This window comes from Papaver somniferum, chromosome 2 (assembly GCF_003573695.1).
Source record: "Papaver somniferum cultivar HN1 chromosome 2, ASM357369v1, whole genome shotgun sequence".
In the NCBI taxonomy this organism is placed as follows: domain Eukaryota; kingdom Viridiplantae; phylum Streptophyta; class Magnoliopsida; order Ranunculales; family Papaveraceae; genus Papaver; species Papaver somniferum.
The window spans coordinates 5,607,652-5,621,878 of NC_039359.1; positions in this window are offsets into that span (position 1 = coordinate 5,607,652).

The window sequence follows — 14,227 nt, forward strand, 5'->3', positions numbered from 1 at the left end:
ATGGGTGGTCTGCTAGAATGGTATATGATCAACACTAAAGTTGTTGAGTTATACTTTGTGAGTTGCAGATAGGGTTTGGATGAATGTACTTGAATTATGTTGATGTATGTGATGAAATGTAACTTGAGTAAAGAGGTATCTTAATACTGTGGATGGTGATGGTAAGTGTTGTCTGAGTTGAGTAAATTTAGTTGTTGTTTGAAGCTACAATTTTGCAGGCAATAATGGGTTGATAAATTTCAAGTAAAATTGATGAATTATTGTTTTGGCCTAGACTGTGTTGCACCATTATGGTGCGACAGAAAACCTTTGACCTAAGTTAAAATACCTATGATGCGCCATCATGGCGTATATGGGAAGTGGCATATGCAATGGCTCAAGCCTTGAATCATTCAGGCCAATAGATACCTAACTGTAACTCGCCTGACTCAGGAATCTGACTGAGTTAGCTCGCTGATCTTATTTGACTCGGTTGATCAGACCATTTAAATCATTGGCCAGGTTTCGACCATTTAACTGGACTTCGACGTTGATTGTTAGTTGACTAATGTCCGATGACTTTTCCGACCACTTTTCCAGTGACTTTTTGGGCCAATCCTCCCACTTATTAGTTGATCAATTTGGAAATAAAACTAGCAAGATGAATGTAAAAAAGAAAGATATTGCGGAATTCTAGATAGAATATTGAGATAGAGCAAAGTATATCGACTGGGATTCTGAAAAACCATTTGTGTATCATTATCATGTTGATTAAGATGGTAATTATACGTTCAAGATGATGATGATGAGCAGTTCTATAGACTTCTAGGTGGGAATTCTTGAAGTAAGCATAGTTTTCCATTAAAACAGGTGGAAACTCTTGTAACTTTCTTGTAATCATTAAGTCTCTTTCATCTACGAACATGATGAGTCTTTATTATCTACGAGCATGTTTGTATGCGATTATATTTGTACACAATTGAATGGTTGTGTTGTGTGATATGCGTTTCCAATTTCCCTGCGAGGAGAGTCTATGGTTTCCCCATATCTCCTTGCTAATTTAACTAGGGGCGTAAAAGCAGTCAATATTATTATAGGGGCTCAAAAAAAACCATTATTACTATAAGGCGTAAAAGCATCCTATAGATTTTATACTAGAGGTGTAAAGGGAGCCACTATTATTTTATAAATATTTTATCTGGGGAGATTGGTCATTTACATATTATGCTTGATTTTTCAGTCTTAGTAGTACGATTGGGTTACTATGATCTTACTTTTAGAAGAAATTCTAGATTCATGATGAGGATAGGGCCCTTTGTGAAATTGTTGTGCAGAGTCGGATCATAATAATCAAAACCTTATTGTATATTTTTAGACTTTGATGACGGTACCCGAATTCATGAGGAGTACACATTTCTTGAGGATATCATATGGTATATGGATTTATGCCATTATTTGACATTGAAGTTATCATAGCGTCATCTTCTCCATTGAGTAGGACGAGATTATAGTAACATATGTTTAGGTTATTCTAACACCATTTCCATTGGACATCTTGGGAGTGATCTTTCATAGAGATTATTTGGGCACCAATGTCTGAGGAAATGAAATTAGAGTGATTTGTTGCTATGTGTTGTGCATAAAAGATTTTCTCTAGTAGAACCGTGAAGCATGTTAGTGATTACTAGAATGTTTTTATTTGTTTCCACTGAACACCCTTCAGTATGATTTGCTCACTCAATTTCCAAATTCAGTTTCAGAGACAGATCAAGCAGTGTTCATGAAGAAGAATGTTCGGGATTTGAAGATTTGAGCTAGGATTGGGAATTTAATTGAATGTTGATTTACATTATGCCATTTTCATAAATTTGATTATATCTTAAAATCAACTCACTATTGTATATGTAATATTTCATAGATGTTTCTTATATATATATATATATATATTCTCAGAGGGGGTATAGTTTTGGGTTAAGCTTTGTATGAAACCTCTAATTTGATGTTTAGATAGATGATTTACATCCTTGATGCCTCTTTATGTACATTGATTTCTTAAATTATTAATTAGCTTAATTATGGAGCGTTACAGTCTAAGTGAATGCCTATTAAGCCCGGGAAATACTAACCATCTAATACGCCCATGAAATAGGCATTTGCTAGATTTGATATACACAATATCTTTTGATTTGGAACTCTTGAAGAGATCTCCAAAGCACGAAGTGCTTAAAACAGAAGTTCGAGGTAGAAATCTCGGTAAAATAAGATCTTAATCAACAGAATGAGCATTGCAGCTAGTAGTCCATTAACTTCGTCAACCTTAAAATTTTAGACATGATTAATAGAACAAGCTGGCACAATTACAGTTGCGTGATGCTTTTAAAATTGATCAATCTACATCTCAATAAAAAAAATGTATCATTAAATGGTTTATATTACGCCAAAGACGTGTAAATGGTATAATAACCGAAATATGCTATAAAAATCTAATAATGGTTTTGTAATAAAAATATGGGTTATTTGGTTTTTGTTACTTAGATTTTGACCAAAAGCTGGGTTTGGTCTAACATTTTTCCAGCCTTTGCGTTTGGTATTTGGACCGGACGTTGACCCATGTTAACGGTCTTAAGTTTTGACTATTTTTTCGGTAAGTATTAAAAAAATATTAAAAATAAATATCTTATTTTGTGCCTAAAATTACTACCATATCCTTAATAACATATTATTCTTCTCTTCACTTTTCATTAACTGATTTGTGACTCAGTCATAAATATCTGATTTGTTTCCAATCGGCCTTCCAGTGTAGTTTTGAGTACTAACTACTAACCTAAGATTTTATTTTGTGCCCATAGACGAGAGATGTTTGATAAATGACAAGCTCAAATGTTGTCCAGAAATATTCCATTTCTCATCATGTTGTTGCTCCCTCTTGGTGATAGTAGTGTTGGAAGATCATCGAAGAAGATGATTTATGGTGTTGATTGGATCGGAGTTGTGAGTCGGAGGAATCGGTTTTGGCGTGATGGTGTGGAGGAGATAGTTTGTAAATCTTAGGAAAGTAAAGGTTATCATGGTAATTTTGTATAATGATTTTTTTTCTTCATAATTATCAAAGAGAAGTCAAAACTTATGACAGTCAACGCTGGCCAACGTTTTTTCAAGTACCAAACGTAAAGCTGGACAAATGTTAGACCAAAGCCATATTTTCGTGAAAATCTGAGTACCAAAAACCAAATAACCCTAAAAAGATAGGCTTGGTTTGGTTCATCACCAATATCGAGACAGTGGTCCGAAAAAAGTTCTTTATCTTCGTGGTACCACTAAGCTTGATCTTTTGTATTAAAGATCGTAAAATGTCTCCCATAGAAAAAGTAAGTCAGATTTTTTAAGTTTTGATTTTCAAGAAGTGTCGTGAAAGCAACTATATATTCTCATAGTTAGTAATTTGATAGTATAGGATACTTGTTCTTCCTATAATTGGTTATGATTTTCCAGACAAAGATGATGGAGAATAAAAGGCTAGCACATTCAGACGATCATTAAAAAACAACTAAATGATGGTTATCATTTAGTTGGTTATAATTGGTTATCATTAAAAAACAACACAAAGAAAAACCAGATCTAAATTATGGAGTAAAAGAAGCAGTTGAAGACATTAAATGACGGTTCATGACCTGTATGTTGTATTACCAGGCACAATGATCAACTGAGAAGGCTAACTGTATCGTACGTAATTTTTGCATGGTGCATGCTCAAAGATGCGTCATTGGCTTGAATATGAAGCTTCATCTCAAGCTTATGTTGCGTGTTAATAGGAGCATTGGCATAGAGCGGATATGGCGCCAATTATGGCACATTCAAAAGGCATATTGTCTGAACGCCAATATCGCGCCAAAATGGCGCATTATGCTGGGCATATTGACCAAGGGCCAATATTGCACCATCTCGGTGCATTATGCGGTTACATTGGCCTAGATCCAGTAACACGCCACTATCACGTAAGCTATGGCCAAGAGACAATGTCGCACCAAATGGTGTATTAAGCCAGTTGGGAGCATGACTTTGAGCAAAGTAGCGCTACCATGTGATTAAGATTTTTGATTGTGATTGTAGTAAATAGGATTCGTTTCAGACTTGTGAAGGAAATGGAATTTTAGATTTAATAAAATTATATACACAAAAATATTAACAAAGTGGGCGAGAGGTAACCAAGACACTAGAATCCACTATTACACATGAATGGTATCAAATATTTCATAACTCTAATTATCCTTTTAATCCTTTATTTCTTAATCCACAAATAATCAAACATATTCTCAAAAATTAATTGTATCCCTTAAGCATAGATTATCTAACCAAAGCATAACCTATCTAATTGAATCACAACTAATGAAGAAAATTATGTAAACTTTTAAGAACTCTGCAAAAGCAGTGATTGAGTGAATTATAATTAAATATTAGAGAAAATGAAATAGTTACCCATTGTTCATGTGTGAATAACTTCATCCATTGCCTTGGTTACGAGAGAATTAGCCGCTCATCATGTTGGAAAAGAATTTCATTGATGCTCAAAAATGGTTTACAAATGATGAAAATATGAGAAATACAATAAAACCGGGTTTGTAACAATTAAATTTGTTACAAACCAGAGAACTACGACCCTCAGTGACAAAATAAGACTGCTGCAGCTGTGTCGGAAACGCTGTAGCAAATAAGTCTGCCTCATGTACGACCCACAAGTGTGAGTCGTTATTACTGTAGAAAAACGACTGCTGGTGCAGGTCCGTTCTTCGTGTTCTTCATGTTCATCAGCAGCAGCAGAAACCGAGTTTTGGAAAACTCGAATTTCTTCTTCTCTGGCTCTCCTCAGCCCCCCATACTCTCGACACCCTTTCTACTCAACCCCAACAACCTATTTATAGCCAACAGACCCATTGAATCTCGCTCATTCACTCCATATAATTCTCTTTAACTCGGCAGTAAAGAAAATATTTCTGGGAATATTTTCTTTCCTGTTTCATCTTCTCACGCGTTTTCAAGGCTCCAAATTACCATATTTAACTCCTTCCGCTCCAACAGGCTGTGAGGGTCTTCCATGCACGCACAAAACACGTTGAATCTTCTCCAAATCACGTGAAACCCGTGATATACACGAACTGTCATGTTTTCAACCCGTGAATTGTTTAGCTGATTATAGCTAATTCTGGTCGAACCAAACGCCCACAGTGTGTTTAATAGGACATATCACAACTATCTACCAAAAATCAGCCATTGAATCTCCCTAGAACACGTTCAACAATTCGATCAAAAATCTGCAGAAGTGTTCTCCATTTTCCCGCCAAAAACAAAATTCAAATGGAGAAGATGACCTCCCCCTAATCCTGTACTGGGGTGCGAATAGCATATGCCTTTTGGGGTGACCTGGGGTGCCCCTTATCCAACGGTGAGAGTCCGAATAACACGTGTCCTCCGGGGCTTTTACCAACTTTTCAAGCCGAATTTTCCAAAAAATGTTTATTTTCCAAAGGTGCCTACAAACACATAAAACACCAAAATTAGTACAAACTCGAGTGCCAACAATATATAGTATTGAGATCAAATTAAACACAAAAATGTGTCTATCACCATGGAGCACTATGCAGGTCATTGACCTATGGCCAATACTGCACCACAATGGTACATTAGGACAGCACGGGATGGTCAAGATAATGTACAACCATCATGGATGTAAATATTATGATATTGGCCTACAAGCCGGAACGGAAACACAACCATCATAACCGGTTATTCAAAGATACATGGCACCGACCTTGAATAGTGAAGCAAGCATGTCAAAGTGATCCCCAACTTTGCTTTGTATAAATGTCAGTAAAACATATATAGAGAAGGATAGTTGGTTGAAGGTGCATATGCGGACTATGCCAAAGTAAGCTTCATAGTTTAGCCTAAAGAGTATAAAGGATGATAAGGCCTCATCTGCAGCTGCGTATCCTTAACAATGGGACGTATGATGCGAAGGCATCACTATGACATGTCGCGGACAAAGTATGCATCACCTTGATGCATCTCTAAGGAATAAAATATACTGACTATGCTTATTTCTTGGTCACGGCCTTGCAACACGAGTTGGCTTAAGTTGCTTGTCCATTCGAGATGAACTACGCTCAGTGCTTGATCCCTTTATATTAAGACGGTCTAGAACGTTGTCGCTCATATCATCTCAAGGTGATTGTGACATATTATCCTCTAATATCATCTGACTAGGTATTGCGATGCAAGAGATCCTTGTGGCAAAACTTGATGAGGCAAGTTGAATTTTATTCCTTGGATGCTCATACTTCCTATCAAGTCGTTCGACGTAGGCATGTACCAATTTTACATTGTGCATGGCCAAGGAAAGTAAGTTATATCGGTACGCAAGTTGGCGAAGATTGCATAAGCCTCAGGAAAGTATTGCATGAGCCTGATTGATGCTTTCTTGGCACGTGCAAGATCACTGCATGCTTTCAGCAATGCCTAATCTAAATAAGAAAGTTGGAAATAGTATTACAATGGCCTATCCGCATGTTCAAGGCATGTACTATGCTTAGAAGAGACTTGGAAGCCAGTGATGCATGAAGACATGGATGGGAAAAGAGTTTTGAGGATTTACGCCCTGCGTGGAACTAGGATAAGTTGAAACAATGTGAAAGCTAAATTTGCTGCATCATGCTTGTCGAGCATGCTTGAAAGGGCTAATGAACGTGTATTTTCTTGGCGCGAAGAGGAGTTTTAAGGCCCGATTAGTGGAATCAGAGTGACGCATCGGGAAGTTATGGCATGCATTCCCTGGAGCGATAAGCATCATTTTTCGGCCTGTCACAGTTAGTATTAGAGAAAGTTTTGAGATAACTCTAGAGACTGTGCGCAACGGACTTGTCCGCAAATATTTTCATTAACAGGAAAAATAAGGTTGGAGAGTAGGCCAACTTTTGTGTGATAAAGAGTTTGCAATCGTTATGCCAATTACTTTGCAAATCGAGTTAATCTTGTTTAAGTACTACGAGTTTGCGAAGCCTAAGTGGCAAATCACCTCAGTGGCAACCCAAAAGACAGTTAGGAGCAGTAGGTAAATAATGGGACCGGTCATACCTACCCGTTAGCAACTGGCCAACGGTGTGCATTGTTAGACAGACTAGCACCCCACTTACGAGTGTGTAACCGGAAGACCGTCTGGGACAGTAGGTAACTGGAATTTGCTTCATACAATACTACAAAAAAAAAGGCTTGTCGCGTTAAACTTGTGCCAAATTCTTAGCACCAACTTTGTGAATATTAGAGACTCCATAGCATGTAGTATGGGATGCATATTATGATACCTTGTTGAGATATTCTTTGGCTTTGCCTAATCGATATTCTTGGTAACATTGTGGAATCTTTTTGGATTCCTGAATACGCAATATGGCATATTTGCTCAGAAAGTATTAATTGATGTTCCACAACAAACTGAAAAAACTTTGTGTGATTTCTGAGCATCGTGGTATGGGACATTATGCTCAGGAATCCAAACCAAAGAGTTTGTTCATAATAGCTTTTCTTTGGAATTACACCATTACAGTGCATTATGCGGGTTACATGGGACTAGAGATAATAACGCGCCACTATGGCGCAACACGTAAGCTGTTTTGACCAAGAGACAACGGCACACCAAAATGGCGCATTAGGGCAGTTGTGAGGATGGCCTTGAGCAAAGTTGCAATATCTCAGCGCATTACATAGGTCATTGATCTATAGCCAATAACGCACCACAATGGTGCATCTGGCCAGTGCAGGATGGCCTGGATAATGTACAACCACCATGGATGTAAATATTGAAATTGACATATGGGCCAGAATGGAGACTCGTACAACCGTCATAGCCAGTTATTCAGATATATATGACAACGTCCATGAATACTGAAGCAAGCATGTTAAAGTGATTCACAACTTTGATTTGTAGAAATGTCAATAAAATATATATAGGAAGGGGGATAGTTGGTTGAAGGTGCATATGCGGACTATGCCCTAGTAAGTTTCGTATCTTAGCCAGAAAAGAATAAATGATGTTTAGGCCTTATTTATAGCTACATAGCCCTTCCAATGGGGAGTATGATGAGAAGGCATCACTATGCCGTAATACATACTAGGCTTATTGCTTGGCCACGACCTTGCAACACGAGTTGGATTAAGTTGCTTGTCCCTTCGAGGATAAATTACGATCAGTGCTTGATCCCGTTAGAGTATGGAAGGGTACGTAGGCAGCCACAATGAGTTATACCATTTCCGATCTAGCACGTTGTCATTCATATCATATAATTGCATGGTGATCGAGACATATTGGCCTGTCATATCATCTAACTCGGCATTGCGATGCAAGAGATAATTATGGCCAAATTGCATTTCATACCTTGGATGCTCATACTTCCTATTAAGCTGTTCGACTTAGGCATGTACCAATGGCGCATTGTGCATGATCAAGGAAAATAAGCTATATCGGTATGCAAGTTAGTGGAGCTTGCATAAGCTTATGGCATGAGCCTGACTGATGTACCCTTGGCATGAGCAATATAATTGCATGCGTTCACCAATGTCTAAGCTAAATAAGGAAGCTGGACGTAGGCTTACAATGGCCAATTCGCAAGTTCTTGGCATATATATTATTCCTGGAAAATACCCGGAAGCTAGTGATGATATGCATCGGTAAAGACCTTTAAGGCTTTATAACTTGCGTAAAAATAAGGTTACTTGGAATGGTGTGGAATCTAAGTTAGTTGCATCATGCTTGTAGAGCATGCTTGCAAAGTCAAATGAACGTGTATTTCCTGGCGCAAAGAGGAGTTTTAAGGCACATTTAGTGCATCATAGTTGAGAATCGGGAATTATGGCCTTCACGTCCTGGCGCGCTAGCCGTAATTTTCTGGTCCGTCACACTACTCATCAGGGGGAGTAAATCCATAAAGAATTACGGATATATATATATATATTATGGAATGTTGTACTTTTAAGTCAGGTACTCTTTTTTCTTTGTCAAGGTTTTGTCCCAATTAGGTTTTCCTTGTCAAGGTTTCAATGGCGCATGCAAGTCTACTGCTATCCGCAGTTCAAAATGTTGTACTCTTATTTCTTCGTCTTGTTTTTTGTCCCTTTGAATTTTTCCTGGCTTGGTTTTAACGAGACAACATTACTTTTCTGAGTGCTTATGTTTTCCTGCGTTCACGTTTTGTCATTTTGGATTTTTCTGGAGAGGTTTACAATGAGACAACAATTTTAGAACGATGGTCATCATCTAAAGAGGTGTGTATCCATATAGTTTTTTAAGACACGGTTATCAAATAATCACCATGTATTAGTGTGGTTCGGATTTTTACCGCACACAGTTTTTCATGATAAAATTTTATCAAATCAAAATGAGCAGCGCCATCCTATAATATATTTTTTTCGAAAAAAATTTCGACCAGACAACAATATCCTAGCAACCTACATTACTAGAAGCTTCAAGTGTACAAACCACGTTTTCCTTTAATTATCTTATTTGTGCTAGCTACTTAACATTATGCGGCATGCTTTCCTCTAATTGGCTTATTAACGCTAGCTACTTAACATTTTGTGGCTTATATATAGGCGGGTTGGTTATTTTCAACTAATGGAATTGCTGCTAATACAAAAAAAATTTGATTTCTCATGCTTCTTCCCTTGATCTAGTACCCACAACAATATGAATTTCTGACATGTATGTTTACCCATTTACGGTTCGTGATAGATACTTATTGTAATAATTAAAATAAAATCAAAAATCAATAATCAAAATATATGGATAGCAGGTTCTTCATTTTACATCTGAATACCCTACTTTGTATTATTCAATACTTTTCATTTAGTTTTTAACACTAGAATTAGATTGCGACTCTCTCTCTCTTCTCTCTCTTTCTCTTCCCTTTCTCAAGAAAAAACAAAAAACCTTAGAGTTGTCTTGCTCAGATCAGGTCCAAAAGGACCAAATTGGACCAGATATGAGTAAGAATTCCTTTTTCTTTTAAAGTTTTTGGTAGTAGGTAATGAATAAGATGTTTTTACATCGTTTCTGGTGTCTTTGGACATATTTTTTCGCCGTTTTGGGGAGATCTTTTTTTCTTCGTTGTGGGGAGAGTTCTTCAAATTTTAATAGATGGTTCGTGGCTGCTATTCTCGATTCAAAAATATCGACGGTTCATTTGCACATCACTTTCAATCGGCATCCGTGTTTGTGTGGATCGACAAATTTATGGGAAAATGACTCATTTATTTTAGGAGCATCTCTTATCGAAGAAGAATACAATCTGATTCAATGGTCGGAATTTACTTCCGGATATACCATCATCTCTCCCTTATACATAAAAAGAAATTGGATTTATTTGCAGTTTATTTCTCTTTGTCTTCGCGAATTACTTGTAATTGATGTCCTTAGAGCAGTTCCCATCTACTTGTAATTTGTTGGTTTGTTGAGTGAGATGGAAGAATAAGCGCGCGCGCGATGGAAGATCGGGTTTTCCTTGTCAAAAGCGCTGACGCTTTTCCTTCAACCGCCCGATGTTACTTCACACGCCAGAGTTTTAGGTAAACGCGCTGCATTTTTCATAAAAGCGCCAACGGCTCCTTTCATCCAACGGCTGTTACTCATTTTTGTTTCCTTATAAATTCAGTTCATCTCCAAATTTAAAACTCACACCTTCTTCATCACTACCTCAAAATTACACAATTTCATACCATCTCTAATTTTTCTTTTATTTCAAACAAAACTATTCATATCAACTCAATCTACCAGAAAAAATCTCATCTCTATAAATTTCATTTCTAACAAATATGGCATCCTCACAACAACAATCACAACAACAAACACCACAACAAACACAACAACGATCACAACAAGAAACACAACAAAATACACAACAACCACAACCAAGAAACACAAGAATTCGTGGTGTCAAGTATACGATGGATCAAGACAAGTCACTTTGTAGAAATTATGTACTGTATACATTAGATGAAATTAATGGTATTTATCAAGATTTTTTTTTTATGATAAGATTTTATAACATTTTTCTGAAGAAACTGATAACATCAATAGTCGTGATGCCGATGGGTTGTATCATCGTATTCACACAATTTCAGCATTCGTTAATGAATATGTAGCTTTGATCACTCAAATGTGGCGCAACAGAAGAAGTGGTGATGGCGAACCGGATGTGGAACGAAGATGTCGGTAAGAGTGGCAAAGATCCCACAAATCAATTTTCCAACATGAAACTTGTTTCACCATTTTGAGGGTGCTTAACAAGTTTAACCCATACTTGCTGGAAGGTAATCAAATGCCTGCAAGATCATCACATGGTCCAATCTCGCAGGATTTTCAGAATGGAGGGCCTGCTTCCTCACCTGAAGGAACTGGATGTCCATATATCGGGTCTCCAAGTGTCAGGAACAACACAACACTAATCTAGACGTTAACACCAATGCTAAGAGAAGAAGAGGAGGGGGTCAGAAGCTGCAAAAGCAGCGAGAGACACAACCCAACGAGTATTAGAAGAGGTTCAAACGAGTTCAACTATGCTGAGAACAAGGAATTCGAGTTTAAGATTGAAGCATATAGATCTAGGGACCGTGTCATTGCTATAAATCAACAACGAAAAAGGCATCTTTCGCGAGAACAATACTACAACGATTGTAAGCTAAACAAGTTACTCGGCTTGAACACTTCAATAATGAGTGAACGACAACTTGCTTCATGGACTAAGGAAATGGATGCGTTCGAACAACAACAAGTCGCGTCCGAACAACAACAAGTCGGGTCGAACAACAACAAGTCCGTCAACAAACTGGCCAGTTTGAGAATGTGGAAGAAGACGAAGATGATGCCTCGGAAGAAAACGAAGATGAATACAGTCTTGACAACTGATTTTAATTCTTGTTTAGTTAAGTTTAATTTAATTTTACTTGTTTATTTAAAATTAATTTTAATATAATTGTTTTAGTTTAAATCTTAAGTGTAGTTGTTTAAACAAACAACTTTACATTAAAAAACATATTAATTAAAATAAACAACACTAAATTGAAAAAAACATCTATATGCCTATCCCTCTGCCTCGCCCCCACGCATCGTCTCTTGCTCCTTTTAAATCACAAATGTGCTTAGTTAGATCTTGTCTTAGTTGTCCATAGATTCCCCGATTTTGGAGTCTGTCAGTGGCAAATATATATTCTCTTTCCGGACTCCCATGCTCCACCACAATATTCGGCCTCAAATCTTCATCTGGAAAAGTAGTCCAGGTTGGGTCACGTTTGGTTTCTTCGATGACCATGTTATGCAGAATGATACAAGTCAGCATAATTTTGTTCATTTCTTGAAGATCAAAAAAACGTGCCTGCCCAGCTATGATGGAAAATTTCCTTTTCAGTATGCCAAAAGCGCGTTTAATATCCTTTCTGCATTTCATTTGTTGGGTGTTAAAGTACTTCACATCCTTCGAAGTCGTCCGTCCAAAACCTACCTGACTATAAGCTCGAACCATAGTTGACCATTTTGGATATATTCTGTCTGCTAGATAATAACTCTGAGTATAGTGATGACCGTTGATGGTGAAATTACAGTGCGGCGCGATCCCATTCTTAAGATCTTCAAAAACGTTGAAATCGTTATTTGAACCCGAGATTCCAAAAAAGGCATGCCAAAACCAACAATCACAAGTAGATGAAGCTTCCAAAATTATAGTTGGTTTTGGATAATGACCCTTATATTGGCGTGTCCATTCAACCGTACATGCATGCCACGTCCATTGCGTGCAGTCAAGACAACCCAACATTCTTGGAAAACCTGTTTGTACCATATAGTCTGTATATGGGCTCAAGTGCTTCAGCCCAATAATTTTATCTAGTATTGGGCCATTGGGTAATAAAATATGGAAGGATGATTATAGCCCAGTCAGCAATTATCCTTCTACAACAAAAACCAGGTACATATTCAAACCTGAGAGTTACATATCCCCAGAAAAAGGAGGGATCAGTTACATTGAAGACCAGGTATGACCTGGGAGTTACAGATCATCAGAAAAAGAAGGGATCGGTTACTGAGAAGACCATGTATAAATTGTAAGTTACAGATCCTATAAAAAGGGAAAATTGGTTGGGACCAGGTGAACCTAGCAAGCATTTGGTCCAGATACATAGTCAAAATGTATATAGATGAAAACTGGGATGGATACAATTCCTCCAAGACCTATAAAAAGAGGTGGAATATCAAAAAAAAAGGTACACATTTCTAATCCTTCTCTCTCCATAAAAACCTACTTAGAGCTCTTACTCATTGAGGCATCAGAGTGTCTTTGAAGGTACCCACCCACTCTCATCTACCAATAATTATTGAAGAGCCAAAGTTGATAAGGAGCTGATTCACCAGATAGCTGGATTTTCCTTATCTACCAAGTACGTATCACGGGGAATACCAGGGGGTCATCTAACGGCCAAAATTTCATCAACATATTCAAATCTCGAAGATTGTTGTGGAAACATTTTTGCTACAACATTTTTTGGCGCCCACTGTGGGGCAGAGAAGGAATTTTTGGAAACAAAAATCTAAATTTATGTCTACATCACAAGCAAGTCGGAGGGATGGAAATGAAAATAGGAGAATATGAGAAACTCGGAGTGATGTTTATCACCCACTTCGAGAAGGAGTTAAAACATTACCTACAACAATGGCATCAAGATGTCCCTCTGCGAGAATTCATTTACAAGGGAGAAGCAGAGGAAATCGTTGGGTACGTGTTACAACTCCATATTCAAGTAAAGGTATCAATCTGAACAGATCCCCCAGGAATTTAGATCAACAACAAATAAATTATGGTGAACTCTCGTCTAAACCCTCATGTGATAAAGGTTTTGGTTTAGCCTCGCGTATTGTACAAGCGGATAGGACTGGAGCAACACCTGTAGATCTGACTCTTTGCGAACTGGAAAAGGAAAATAGATCGCTGAAGGTCTAGCTAGATAAGAGACCACAAGCGAACTCTGAAAGTATCACTCAGCACTGGCATGCACGAACTTCACATGAGGGTCGGCGGGCACGACACGTGCAGGATAATAACAGAAGGAAATATGAAACATCTAAAAGCAAGCTGCTGGAGAAAATAATGCAAGTAGATCGGACCAGAGTAATGCTCGTAGACATGAGTTTGCGTAAAAGATTACAAGAGTTGAAAAA